Source organism: Papio anubis, chromosome X (assembly GCF_008728515.1).
Source record: "Papio anubis isolate 15944 chromosome X, Panubis1.0, whole genome shotgun sequence".
In the NCBI taxonomy this organism is placed as follows: Eukaryota; Metazoa; Chordata; class Mammalia; order Primates; family Cercopithecidae; genus Papio; species Papio anubis.
This window is the reverse complement of record NC_044996.1, coordinates 28,115,744-28,131,528: the sequence shown is the minus strand read 5'-3', so window position 1 is coordinate 28,131,528 and position 15,785 is coordinate 28,115,744.

The following is a 15,785-nucleotide window of genomic DNA, read 5'->3' as shown; positions in this document are numbered from 1 at the left end:
CACCTCGCCCGGCTAGTTTTTTGTATTTCTTAATAGAGACGGGGTTTCACCCTGTTAGCCAGGATGGTCTCGATCTCCTGACCTCGTGATCCGCCCGTCTCGGCCTCCCAAAGTGCTGGGATTACAGGCTTGAGCCACCGCGCCCGGCCAGCAAAGTTTATTATTATGCAACTTCTAAAGCCTACTTTTGCCAGTTCATTTGTCTCAGCCTCAGTCCAGTTCTGTGCTCTTGTTGGAGAGGTGTTGTGATCATTTGGAGAAGAGGCATTCTGGCTTTTTCGGTTTTCAGAGTTTTTGCATTGGTTCTTTCTCATCTTTGTGAGCTTATCCACCTTCAGTCTTTGAGGCGGCTGATCTTTGGATAGGGTCTTTGTGGGGTCTCTTTTTGTTGATGTTGTTGTTGCTTTCTGTTTGTTTTTCTTTTAACAGCCAGGCCCCTCTTCCATAGGGATTCTGCAGTTTTATGGGAGTCTGCTGGAGACCTTATTCGCCTGGGTCCCTCCTCCTTCCTCTGGGAGCTCCATCCCAGAGGGGCAGTGACTTAATGCCAATGGAAGCACTGCTGTATAAAGTGTCTCGTGACACCAGTTGGGGGTCTCACCTAATCGGGAGGCGCGAGATCACAGACTCACTAACATGGCACTCTGGCTGCCCCTTGGTGGAGTGGTGCACTGTGCTAGGGGGAATCCACTTCCTCCTGACTGCCCGGCCTCTTCAGAGCCAGCAGGCAGCAAAGACTAAGTCCACTGAACCACGGAGACCATGGACACTTACCCCCAGGGGCTCCGTCCCAGGTAGATCAGAGTTCTGTCCATAAACCCAAGGATGGAGTTGCTGAAATTCCCGCAGGGAGGCCCTGCCTGGTGAGAAGGAATGGATCCGGGTCCCCACTAAATAAGCAGTCTGGCTATGATCTGCTACAGCCACTGTGCTGCTCTGTGGGGAATTCCTCCTAGTTCAGATCGCCCAATCTCCCTGGCACCAGCGGGGGAAAACGACCAACTGGAGCTTCAGTGATGACAGCTGCCTCTCCCCCCCGAAACTCCACAGTCTTAGTCTCCAGCCTACTGCTGCTGGTTGCAACCCAAGTGGCCGCCGAGCAGCTGCACAACTCTGAGCTTGGAACCCAAGGCCCTGGCGGCATGGGCTCACTAGGATACCTCCTGATCTGCAGGTTGCAGATATCTGTAGGCAAAGCATGATTTCCTGGGTGGGATAACACACTCACTCACCACCTCCCTTGGCCGGGGGTGGGAGCTCTGCTTGCCCCATGTGGCTCCTGGGTGTGCTATCACTCCATCCTGCTTTTCCTCGCTCTCCATGGGTTGCGCCAACTGCCTAGTCAGTCCCACTGAGAGAACCCGGATACGTCAGCTGAAGGTGCAGGATTCACTGGCCATTTTCTTTCTTCTCGGTTGGAGTTGCTGATAGCAGTTGCTTCTAGTGGGCTATCTTGGCCACTTATCTTGTATTTCTTGATGTCTAACAGCATTTGAGTATTGTCTATTCTTGTTTTGCATTGTTTTCTACAAAACTCTTCTGTCTTTCATCTTATTTCTATGGATATTCATATCTGCCTTACTTATTCTCAATTTTCTTTGCTGGCTTATCTTTCTCTATATATAAAATTATTTCTTAGGTTCACATTTTATTTCACGTTGGGTAATTTTTCCTAGTTTCAGGTTTCAGTTACCCAATTCTATATCTCCAGCCCAGAACTTTTTTCTCCTGAGTTCCAGATCTATGTATTTTTCTACTTAATGTCCTCTTAACCTGGGTGTTGCTCAGTCACCTATACCTCAAAATTTATCTGTCACTTTTATAGGCCTGTTTTTATGGGATCAGACAAGAGTAGTATGGAAAACAGATAATTAATTTTTAAAGCAGTTTTAAAAAAGATAATTTTGTATTTTAAATATTTACTTAAGATAGTTTATGCAAATTTCCAAAAACATTAAAAGTATCAGTGAAAAGTCAGTTTCTCTCTTTTCTTTTCCATAACTACTTAGTTTTTCACTCTAGGGACAATCACTTGACTAATTCGTTACAAATCCTTACAGAGATATCCAATGTATATGCAAGCATTTTAATTAAAGAGCTTGATCTGCTCCCCACTATAATTATTTAGCTGTTCTTATTGAGTTGGTATTATGAACTCTTTGGGGTCATGATAAATGACTTCACGATCTTCATATCCCAAATTCCTGGCACAGTGTATGGCACATAATAGGAACTCCATAAATACTAATTAAATAAAGGATAAATTATGCACTCTGCTAAAATCTGACAGTACACCAATAATCAGACAGATTAAGCAGTGATTACATTAATGCATAGTGAGTTTTCAGGAACAACTTGCCAATTATAATTGTATTAATTTTAATTTAGCTGGGAATACGTTATTCAATCTTACCCCAAGCTGTATATAATTTGGTCCATTGTACACTTTAATGTTTATAAGTATTAATAGTAACATTCAATAAAATTACTGTTATTTGAACTAAGCATATAAAGAGTAATGCTATAATCGTTAATTAAGGTCACCAAGTTTATAGGACATATAGCTGTTCACATTGCACGCTCCCCTGAATTTTAGTTTTAGTAGCTAGGGGGATAAAATAACAGTTTCTGGAGTACACTGGCCTTGGAAACTAAAACCAATAAAGTGGTGACAAATACCAATTGTCTTAAGGTGATGACCTGAACCAACCTAGTTAGAATACGTTGTGGTGTTCACTGAAGACATCTGATGTCTTTCTCCTTTATTTTTCATGTATAATTTAATTTGTTCTTATATTTACAAATCTGAAGAAAAAGTCCTTTATTATCCATCTGATTTTTTTAGGTCACTAAGAGAATATAAAGCTATAATATGCTCTAAAAAAATCACAGACAGTAAACTCCAGGAGCACGAGTTTTTGCAGGCAGTTAACCCTTCATTCTTCATCCTCCCAAACTCCTCATAAATTATTTACTTTTAAAAAAAATTCATCATGCAAGAAACACACAAGGAGAGAGGACAACATCATATTATGGAGAAAATATTGTTATTTGAGGACAGATATAACTTGGAAATGTAAAATGTACAGCTGCCCCTGATGTCAAAACTATGTAGAAATTGTGTTAAATGACGCTTCCAAAGTTCCATGGAGACCTGGTCTCTGAAGTCTAGACATTCCATTATATCATCCAACATAGCACAACTTGACCTTGTTCTTCATTATAGAGCATGTGACTTTTAAAATGCAGACTCTATTAGTTTAGGGGACAAAAGTACTAATTTCTAATTTAGCTCATTATACAGGGCCATCAGATTCCATCAATTATTTTCTAAGTAATTTGTTCCCTTTTCCCAGATCCTTTCCTTCAACTTGACTTTCCTCTTTCCAAATTGATTTATAAAGGAATAAAAAAATAACAAAAACACACACAAATAAAACTCATTTGGGGCAGAAAATTTTTACATCAATTATACATAAAGTTATATTTTTTCTTTAATTTTAAAATACTGACATGAAATATTTTCTGGTGCCTCTGAGTTTTGTGAATTAAAGGATAAAGGATTCAGTACATATACTTTTGTGTGTGTGTGTGCATTTGTGTGTATACACATGTAACATATTTGTTCTTTTTTATCTATTCCAAAAAGAATTAAGTTAAAAAAATAGAAGCATACTGAATTATGGTAGGATCCAATATGACCACAATTGAAGAGTAGTATCATCTGCTCCAGTAGTCATGAGAAGTTCATGTTTTCCTACTAATTTTCCCTGGTATTTAATCTGTATCATATACCTGGTATTAACTCCTTTAACAAAATTTTATTCTAGCTAAGAAAATATGCTGGATTGTTTCAAAGAAACAGTATATTTATTTATATTTAAATTCTCTGTGTACTATACAGTGTTAATTCTCGTCTAGGAAGAGGCCAGATTTGCACCAAGTGGTTCAGTTCAGAGCTACCATTCTCTAAGTTAGTGTGCATATGCATGCATGTGTGTGTGAATTTGTGTGTGCTTTTTTAAAAGGATCCCCAAGAGATTCTAATAGAGTTCCTGTACCACTACCTTCATCTAACTATATGCTGTTATTCAAGTTTGAAGCAGTGCCTTGGAAACAATGTGGTTGGTCATCTCTACAGATAAACAGAAGAAAACAAGAGGTGTCTTTGTGTTATCTAGAGTTGCCCTGGTATAAACCAAACTCTTTGAGGAAGAGAATGAAAGACAACTAAAGAGAAAGACAATTCCAATGATGTTTTATTAGGCAAGGAAGCAGATCACTGTTGAAATTTAAGTTTTTAAAATATATGCCAATATTTCAAGTTTCTATTAAAATAATTAGGGTGGGCATTAAGTTGAGAGGCTATTGAAGTAATATGGATGCAAAATGACTATGTCTTCGACCATGGTAGTAACAGGGGAAGTAGTGAGAAGTGGTCATATTCTGAACATAATATGAACATAGAACTAAAAGGATTTCCTGTGAGATCTTAAATGGCATATGAAATGGATAAAAGAAATCAAGACAACTTCAAGTTTTGATACTAAGGGACATAATGGAGTTATTGGGTTATATGGCAATTGTAATTTTATTTTTTGGGAACTTCCAAACTGTTTTATTAATGTCTGTACTCATTTACATTCCCACCAATGGTGTACAAGTGTTCCCTTTTCTTTACATCCTCGCCATTACTTGTTATTTCTTATATTTTGATAATGGTCATCCTACCAGCTGGGAGGTGATATCTCACGGTAGTTTTAATTTGCATTTCCATACTCAAAGAAAATGAAATCAGCACTGTGTAGGGTTATCTGTGCTTCCATGTGCATTGCAGCATTATTCATAATAGCAAAGATATGAAAAACCTGTGTTCATTGATGGATGAAGGATAACGAAAATGTGTTATATTGTACAATAGAATGTTATTTAGCCTTAAAAAGAGGATCTTGCCATTTTCAGCAACATGGACATTACACTAAGGAAAACGAACCAGATGCAAAAATGAAAATTCTGCATGTTCTCACTTATATGTGGAATTTTTTAAAAAAGTCAAATACATAGAAATAGAGAGTCGAATAGAGTTTACCAGGATAGAGAGGAGGATGGAAATTGGGAGATGTGAATCAAAGGGTACAAAGTTACAGTTATGTAGGATGAGTCTAGAGAGCTAATATGCCACATGAAGAGTAAAGTTGATAATATTGTATTGTATACCAAAAATTTGCTAACAGAGTAGAATTTAGGTTTCCTTATCACAAAAAATAAGAAACTGTATGAGATTACAGACATGTTAATTTGCTTGATTGTAGTATTATTTCACTATTTATGTATATCATTATGTTGCACACCTTAAAATGTACAATAAAACGTGGAGAATAGCATGGCCATTAACCGAGTTAGGGAAGCCTAGTGGAGGAGCAGGTTTTTGATTTAATAACTTTCACCATGTTAAGTTTGAAAAGAGTTTGAAGTTGATCTAAATAAAGTAAGTCTATTCTTTTTATGTGCTTAACAACCAATCCCCAAAATTAGCTTTTTAAAAATAACAACAAATTAATTATATTTTATGATTTTGTAGGACAGAAATTTAAACAAGACTTGATGGGGTGATTTTTGTCATTCACGTGGCATTGATGAAGGTCACTTATTGGTATTCATCTGGCAGATAGGCTGCTTAGAGGTTCCAGGAAAGTATCATTTACATATTTGGCATCTTGGCAGGAATAGGTAGAAGGGAGGACTGAGGTGAAATTGTCAATCAAAATACTCAAAGCTAGCCTCTCCAGCATAACAAACTCAGGGCAGCAGATTTCTTATTTGGTGACTCAGTGCTGTGAAAGAGCATTCCAGTGAACAAGGTGAAAGCTGCATGATATTTTAAGATCTACCTTTCGAAGACACATAGCATCATTTCTGCAGTTCTCGATTAGTCAAATGAGACACAAGGAAACTTAAGGTGAAAGGACTTATTTTACATAATTTGATGGGAGAAGTGTCAAATAATTTGTAGTATGCTTAAATTTTCCATAAATTCACTGGTAACTTGAGTTGAGTAGAGAATTGGCCCAAGGTGTCTTAGGTTTAAGAGGATAATTATGAATGCTATCTGGAAAGCAGACTAAAATAGAGAAAAATAGAAGCATGCACAGCAATTAAAAGACTATTACAATAATTAAGGTGATAGATAATGACCTTGGCCAAAATGGTAATAGTGCAACCGGTAAGAAGCTTTTGAATTTTGGATACAGTTTGAAGATAGAAGTGATGAGAATTGAATGGGAAAGTAGAGAATAGCAAAGTAAAGAAGAATCAAGGTTGACTTCTCGGTTTTAGCCTAAGCAACTGAATGCATTTAACTTAGACATAGACTATTGCAAGACTAATAAGTTTCAAAATGGGAAAATGAACATCAGCAGCTCAGTTTTTCTTCATGTGTGGATTGAGATCCCAAGTAGATATCAAAAAGTTCAAAATATAGATAACTTTTAGAAGTAAGAGACTGAGATTATCAAGGAATTCAGTCTAAACAGAGAAAGTAAGAGGACACATAAAGATTGATTTGCAAAGAATTCCAAGAAGAAGTGAATCAAGCAAAAATATTGAAAAGGAGTAGCCAGTGAGAAAAGACAAAAACAGTGTTGTATCCTCAAATCCTAATGAAGAAAGTGGAGTCATGATCCAGGGTGTCAAATATTACTAATAGATCTAGTGAAATGTAGATTAAGAATTGAGGGTCGTGCACGGTGGCTCATGCCTGTAATTCCAACATTTTGGGAGGTCGAGGTGGGTGGATCATGAGGTCAGGAGATCAAGGCCATGCTGGTCAACATGGTGAAACTCCATCTCTACTAAAAATACAAAAATTAGCTGGGCGTGGTGGTGCGTGCCTGCAACCCCAGCTACTCGGGAAGATGAGGCAGGAGAATCGCTTGAACCAGGGAGCTGGAGGTTGCAGTGAGCCAAGATTGTGCCACTGCACTCCAGCCTGGCAACAGAGCAAGACTCCGTCTCAAAATAATAATAATAATAATAATAATAATAATAATAATAATAATTGACTGAAGCCTTTGGCAATTTGGAGGTCAATGTTGACATTGAAAATAATAGCTTTAGGGTACGGATGGGAATGAAAATCTGTTATTGGGAAACTATCATAAATTTGAGGAAAAAGATAACATGAATGCATAACTCTTTGGAAGAGTTTTCTGTAAAAAAAATAATACGGAGATAGCTGAGGATTGGTAAATAATTTTTAAACATGGGAGATACAGTACTTCTTTGTGATCACAGCAAGAAAGAATAAATTTGGGCTAAATCAATTCATGTCATGTCATTTTTAACCTTTTAAGTGAATATTTTAAAGGTATATTTGAATTTAAATACATATTATTGAGTTGACAATGCATTTAGAGGAAGCAGTTGACATAGACCTGTGCCCTTGCATTTGCCAAAACCCATCAAAAATTGAGCTCACATTGATTGGGCATAACCATGAATATTCAGTGAAGGAGACACATTCCACTGAAACATGCTTTTGTCACAAAACTTGTTGTAAATACATAATCTTAGAAAAGAGGAGTTAAGAAATATGATAGTGATTAGTGACAACAAATTAAACTTTTCTCTTGCCTCATGTATAGTCATCAAATTTTCTCAATGTTCTCCTTAAAATATCTGTAACTTTTTTATTGCAATTCCCACTTTTGTCACCCAATTCTGACACTCTTTCTCCTTTTCCTGAATTATTACAGGAGATTTCCATCTCCCTGTAAGTTGATTCCTATACCTACTTTCTAGTGCTCTGCTCTGAATGTATCTTAGAAAAGTTCTAATTGAATGTTTCAAGCCTGTCACCATCTAACCTAAGTGAGCTTTTAGCTATATGTTTGACTAGTTTTCTACTCTTCTACAAAATGACCTTTATATTCCAGCTAAAAGTAACCAGTCATTTCTCAAATCAGCCTTGGATTTCCCTGATTATGTGGCTTTCCTCACGACTACTGTCTAAGTACATTGAAACAGTATTATTAGAAGTAGTATAGGGAAGTGAGAAAGGAGGAAGGTGATCAGTGTAGCCATTTGTTAAATGCTAGATTTGCCACTTTCAGGTGTGCGGCCATGGGCAGGGTTTTTGATCCCTGGGAGCCCCTTTTCCTAAAGCATAATGTAACTTGTTAATATTTTATGAAGATATAAGTGGTATGTATGAAGAATCTTGCAAGTATCTAACAAACTCAACATGTGCAACAAGTGATAGCTATTACTATTTCTATAGACTTGGTTTAAATAAAGCCTCCCCTAAGAAATCTTCCCAGATCCCTTTGCTGTTTTTCCACAGTCCTTTGTTGAAATATTTATTATAGATCTTTCATAATCTCACCTGAACTGTAGTTACTTGTGCATGAATTTTTCTAATGCTAGGATGTATAGTGTTATTGATTAACAGCTCTGACTCTGCAATTAGAGAGATCCGAATGAAAATGCTAGCTCCTCTACTTACCCCTTATGAGACATTGAAAGACAAACCTTTTTGTCTCAGTTTCTTCATCTATAAAATGCAAGTAATAATAGCAGCTAACCATGTGAATTTTATAATATATGTAAATGCTAGATAGAGTGTGTGAAATACAGTAAAAGTTGAATAAATGTTAAATATACCTGTTTGAAAGCCCTTAAAAGATGGAAAATATACTTTGTCACCTTTTTTCTTTCCTTACTATGCCTAACACAGTGTGTTGTGCATTCTAGGTGTTCAAAATGCTTGTTGAAGTCTGGACATGGTGGCTCACGTCTGTAATTCCAGTGCTTTGGTAGTCTGAGGCGGGTGGATCATCTGAGCTCAGGAGTTCAAGATCAGCCCAGGAAACATGGCTAAACCGACTCTACAAAAAATACAAAAATTATATGGGCGTGGTGATACTTGCCTGTAGTTACAACTACTCAGGAGGCTGAGGAAGAATAATCAGTTGAGCTGGGGAGGTGAAAGTTGCAGTGAACCGAGACTGTGCCATAGAACTCCAACCTGGGGAATAGAGTGAGACCCTGTCTGGGGGGGAAAAAAAAAGTAAATAATTAAATAAATAACCCCAAATATTTGTTGAATTTCAATAATGTTGATTAAAACAACACTGAATGTGCCAATATTATTCATCTTTTGACTTCCAGGCAAATAGGAGAATGATTGAATTAGGGCTTGAAACAAGAACCTGACCTATGCATACAGTATTAGGGAAGTTCTTTATGCCTCACAATGTGGTCCTGGCTCAGTAACATATAGTTGGTAAATGCCGAACAGATAGTGAATAAATGGATGTTCTGTGTTTTTCAGATAAAGGGGCATTCTTGGTTGTTTAGTTCTAAACAACTGAAATTTATTTTTCAAGAAAAGTAAGTTTGGAACCTACAAGCCTCAAGAAAGGAAAAACAGAACAATCCAAAATAAAACTTTTCACAGAATCTTTATGGCTTTGTAAATCAGACAACATACCTGCCACATTTGACATCATTTAGCCAGAGTTTATAACAAAAAGGTTAATTTTAAGAAAAGTCAGTTGATCTTTTAGACAGTAGATTTGTAATTTTTTTTTTGTCCTTTTGTTCCTGGTTTATTTCACTTAACATAAGGACCTCCAGTTCCATTCATGTTGCTGCAAATGACAGGATTTTATTCCTTTTTATAGTCAAATAGTATTCCATTGCATATATATACCACATTTTCTTTATCTATTCATCCATCCATGGGCACTTAGGTTGATTCCACGTCTTTCCTATTGTGTATACTGCTGCAATAAACATGGGAGTGCTGGCTTCACTTTGATATACTGATGTCTTTTCTTTTTGATAGATACCTGGTAGTGGAATTGCTGGATCATATGGTAGTTCTACTTTTTTGTTTTTTGAGAAATCTCTGTACTATTTTCTGTAAGAGCTATACTCATTTTCATTCCCACCAATAGTGTTTGCCAGTTGAGCATGAAGTAATACCCAGACATAGCAGAAAAGCTTTCCTGGGTGTGGCAAACAGAGAGGAATGAAAATGACACAAGGGTCTATAAGTTGTATGGTTTCGTCAAGATATCTGTGGGAGGAACTGTAAAAGGAAGACCATCACAAATGTGTTTGTGTAAGTCAATGTAGTCTGTGTTCATACAACAGTATATGAATTAATAGGATTCCATCTTTGTGTGGGCCTAAGAAATATGATATGGACAATTTTTAAAAAGTAGGAAATTCCAATCCACTTCTGAAGCAAACTCTAACACATCCTGAAAAACTACTGCAATATTCAATTTCCTAAAGTACAATTATGGTCATAATGATACCATTTATTCATCCATGCCTTCAAAAAAATTGGCTTGAACATCTACCGTTTGCAGGGCTGCAGAGGCCCTGGGGATTTAAACAATGTTTAAGACTCATAGAGCTCATAGCTTAGTGAGGAAGACAGGTATGTAAACTACCTAAGGGATTTTCAGATCTAAAACTCAGGAGAATTCTGGATGGGAGTTGGATACTGGAAAACCCTAAAGATAGTGATGGGAAGTGTAGAAAAAGAAGGAGGTTGAGACTTTCTGGGAAGAATGTGAAGAAACAACAACACTTAAGGGATAGGAGAGAGTTTGAGAAGACTAAGAAAGAACATCCACAAAGGTAATAATTGTGTCCCAAATTGGTGGGTTCTTGGTCTCGCTGACTTCAAGAATGAAGCCGCGGACACTCACAGTGTGTGTTACAGTTTTTAAAAATGGTGTGTCCAGAGTTTGATCCTTCAGATGTTCAGATGTGTCCGCAGTTTCTTCCTTCTGGTGGGTTTGTGGTCTGGCTGACTTTAGGAGTGAAGCTGCAGACCCTCGCCGTGAGTGTTACAGCTCTAAAAGGCAGCGCCTCTGGAGTTGTTTAGTCTTCCCAGTGGGTTCGTGGTCTTGCTGGCTTCAGGTGTGAAGCTGCAGACCTCTGCCATGAGTATTACAGCTCATAAAGGTGGCGTGGACCCAAACAGTGAGCAGCAACAAGATTTATTGTAAAGAGCAAAACAACAGAGCTTCCACAGTGCCGAGGAGTACCCAAGCAGCAGGCTGCTGATGGCTGGGGAAGCCTGCTTTTATTCCCTTATTTGACTCCACCCACATCTTGCTGATTGGTCCATTTTACAGAGATTTGATTGGCCTATTTTACAGAGAGCTGATTGGCCCATTTTACAGAGAGCTGACTGGTCCGTTTTGACAGGGTACTGCTTGGTGCATTTACAAACCTTGAGCTAGACACAGAGTGCTGATTGGTGCATTTACAATCCTTTAACTAGACATAAAAGTTCTCCAAGTCCCCACTAGATTAGCTGGAAACAGAGCACTGATTAGTGCATTTACAAACCTTGAGCTAGACAGAGTGCTGATTGGCGCGTTTACAATCCTTTAGCTAGACACAAAAATTCTCCAAGTCCCCACCAGATGAGCTAGACACAGAACACTGATTGGTGCATGTACAAACCTTGAGCTAGACACAGAGCACTGATTGGTGCAATCCTTTAGCTAGACATAAAAGTTCTCCATGTCCCCACCAGATTAGCTAGATACAGAGTGCTGACTGGTGCATCCACAAACCCCGAGGTAGACACAGAGTGCTGATTGGTGCATTTACAATCCTCTAGCTATACATAAAAGTTCTCTAAGTCACCACCCAAATCAGGAGCCTAGCTGGCTTAGCTTAGTGGATGTCATGCCAGTGCTGCCGGCGGAACTGCCCATCAGTCCCAACTGCCCATCAGTCCCACACCAGGCACCCACACTCCTCAGCCCTTGGGTGGTTGATGGGACCAGGTGCCATGGAGCAGGCGGCAGTGCCTACTGGGGAGGCTGTGGCCATGTGGGAGCCCACTGGTGGGGAGGGGTGGGACTCTGGCATGGCGGGCTGCAGGTCCCCAGCCCTGCCCCAGGGAGGCAGCTGAGACAGGGGAGAATTCGAGCGTGGCTGGGCTGGCAGTGCAGGGGGACCTGGCACACCCTCTGTAGCTGCTGGCCCCGGGGCTAAACCCCTCACTATCTGGGGCCGGTGGCACTGGCCAGCCACTCTGAGTGTGGGGCCTGCCGAGCCTGCACCCACCCAGGACTGGTGCTGGCCTGTGAGCTCGGCAGGCAGCCCCATTTCCCGCCTGCGCCTCTCCCTCCACACCTCCCCACAAGCAGAGGGAGCCAACTGCGGCCTCCACCAGCCCAGAGAGGGACTCCCACAGTGCAGTGGTGGGCTGAAGGGCTTCTCAAGCACCACCAGAGTGGAGGTCGAGGCCAAGGAGCGCCCAGGGCAGGGTTGCTAGCACGTTGTCACCTCTCAGAATAAAGCTAGGACATAATGGTCAGGACTGAATTTCAAGAAGGAGCCTATGTTATTATCAAAGGCAGCAGAGATGAAAAGAACAACAAATGTTCAGAAAACATTAATGACTCTCTAATTGTTATTAAAACACATACAAACATACCAGTGGTGCACTAAGAAAAGGTCCATACAGTACTCCCAATCTAATTTTTCAATAATATTTTCCCTATTAGTGTCTGTATTAGTCCATTTTCACATTGCTATAAAGACACACCTGAGACTGGGTAATTTATAAAGAAATTGGCTTGAGGTTCTTCAGATTGTACAGGAAGTATAGTGGTTTCTGCTTCATGGGAGGCCTCAGAAAGCTTCCAATCACAGTGGAAGGCAAAGAGGAAACAAGACATCTTACATGGTGGGAGCAGGAGCAAGAGAAAGATGAACATGGGGAGGTGCCACACACTCTTAAACAGCCAGATCTCACTGGAACTCACTCACTATTGTGAGAACAGTCCTAAGGGGCATGGTGCTAAGCCATTCATAAAGGATCCACCCCCATGACCCAGTCACCTCCCACCAGACCCTATCTCCAACATTGGGGAATACAATTCAACATGAGGTTTGGGCGAGGACACAGATCCAAAGCATATCAATCTCCTTCACTTCTTTCTTTTTGTCATTGTTAATAAGCTTTGTTAATACTTGAATATTTGAGGTTGGGGAGAGTGAGAGGAACAGAGAGACGTCAAGGATAATTCCAAGGCTGTATTCCTTAAATACAGATGTTCCATGATGGACGTTTTTTTGTTTTTTTTGTTTTTTTTTTTTTTTGTTTGTTTGTTTTGTCTATCCAATATCTATTTCTTTTTCTGAAAATGGCATCTTCCCCATACCCTTCGTTTACTTTTTTTTTTTAACTTATGTTTTAGGTTCAGGGAGAAATGTGCAGGTTTGTTATATAGGTAAACGCGTGTTGTGGGGGTTTGTTGTACAGATTATTTTGTCACCAAGGTACCAACCCTAGTACCCAATAGTTAATTTTTCTGATTCTCTTCCTCCTCCCATCCTCTACCCTCCAGTAACTGTTAGTGTCTATTGCTCCTGTCTTTGTGTCCATGAGTTCTCATCATTTAGCCCGCACTTATAATTCAGAACAAAAAAAGAGTGCTCACTTTGGCAGCACATATACTGAAATTGGAATGATGCAGTGTCCTCCACTTCTATTGACTTGGAATATTCATTACACCATGAGCATGCCTAGAACTTTACTGCTTCTGTGACTTGGTTTGTGTTGCACTTTCAAATACATTGTACTCCTCTGGATGAGCCACACCTGTCCACATTCTAGCCATATTCTGGCCAACATCTTCTATGAAAACTCTCTTTGTAGTCTTTCCACCTTAAAACTCTTTTTTGTATATCTTGCTTGAAACTTATATATTACATATTGAATTATAGCTATATACATTCTATACACTTTTCCTATTCTCTGTACACTTTTTCATAGAAGAGTCTGTGTCATATTTATATTCAAAACCACAGTATAGTGCCTAACATAATATAAATGTTCAGTAAATATTTGGTGAATGCTGAATGTATAGATCTTTGATATCACTAGAAACCGGCACTGTGAATGACATATTACATTCTCAATATTTGTTGTAATAAAAAATGAGCAAAACAATTCTCTGTTATTTAGCCCTGAAATTCTCTTTCTGATTTTATTTCAAGTCTGAAGTATGTATTATCCTGATGTGCAGCATCTTTATGAGAAAATTTTAGGCCAGTGTGAGATACCCAGGGTTACATTTCTGTACTAACCACAATAAATATTCAAAATTGATTGAATGATTAATCTTCATTATGTGGTAACTCTGATGTAAGGGACAACTACTTCATTATAGTGAAAGTGTTCATTGCAAAAATTATCAAAGATAGAATGTAGTGCTCGGTAAACCAGTGGTCTGACTTGATATGTGATATCCGTGTACAAAGCTTGTATCTCAGACTCAGAGAAAATTTATCTAGGAAGGGTAGCTGGTTATTCTTGGTTGAAGAATTAAGAATACTACAAATGATTTTTGCCCATTTAAATTGAACTCTGTTTACTTTTTCTTCAAGAAGTAGAATTTAGTATTTTATTCCCTAACAGTAATCATTTGATTTATTTCTATAAAGGAAATTTGCTTGAAGAAACAATATGAGCAGATACATATTGCCATAGGAAAAAAAATTGGAAGTTGTTACAGAAATTATTTTTATTGTGAGATAAATGTGGAATTTGAGGTTAAAGTTTATTTCATGTTTATTTTTATGAAGATTCTTTGAATTTTTATTTTAAAAATTATTTGCAAGAACAATGCTATAATAGTATCATAAAAATGATCCTTCTCAGAAAGAATAAAATATAATCTTTTGTACTGTTAAAAATAATTTTGGTAGATGAACATAGAGTGTTTATGGGGATGGATGTATCAAACAGTTAGATTATAAATAGCTTAAAAATATCCCAAATTTCTCTTCAAAAATGTACTTAAGATGCATTGTGAAAGGTGAAATAAATAACAATTTATTTCAAACCTTTTCCAAATATTTATTTAACTAAAACAGGTACAGAAATCCGAAATTAGACATATGCATTGACATTTTCTTGACAGATTCATAAACCTCATAAACCTGTGATTTTCAAAACTTTAATGCTCAATAACATTTCATTGGTATACTCCAGTGTATTTATTTCTATGCATTATTAAAACATTTTTGTGCCTAGGAGATGTACAGTTTGTAATTATTTTTCCTTTAAAAACATAATAGCTTCACACTGGGCTTGTTGCAGCTGCAATATTTCATCTCTGAATTCTCGTTCAAACTTTCTGGGGCTGTGACAGAAATTTGTATTTGAACAGAAAAACTGTCAAGGAGGTGCTATGGCATTATCCATCACATTTTTAATCCTGACCATACCTAGATGCTAGTGAGTCTGGCTGTCCAAGACACTAAACAAAGATTGAAATTATGCCCTCTGTTCTTACACATAAAAGTTGCACCATTATACCAAATACAATAGACCTGTATTACACTCTATTAATTTCCTATTACTTCTCAGCTATGCAAAATCTAACCATGGTGTCACTATAGTTTAGACATGCAACCTTGATTCCAGCATTAAAAAAAAATGGAACCTGTCACTTCTAATAATTTTATAGGAGATTCTACAAATGTAAATCCTTTTTCACCTTGTCATTCTTTCATGTCTTTAATGAGTTTGCTCACTAACAGTGTAGAATCTTAATTTAACTTTCAGAAATATTAACAGCTATTATAATTAAGCATCTCTCAGAGTATACTAATTAACATGTAATAAAGAGTAATTTATAATACCTGAAACATTTATCTTTATAAAATCTCATCAATATTTAACTGTATTTCAGAAAGAAAATACCAAGGACAATAGTGAACTCAAGATTCCTAAC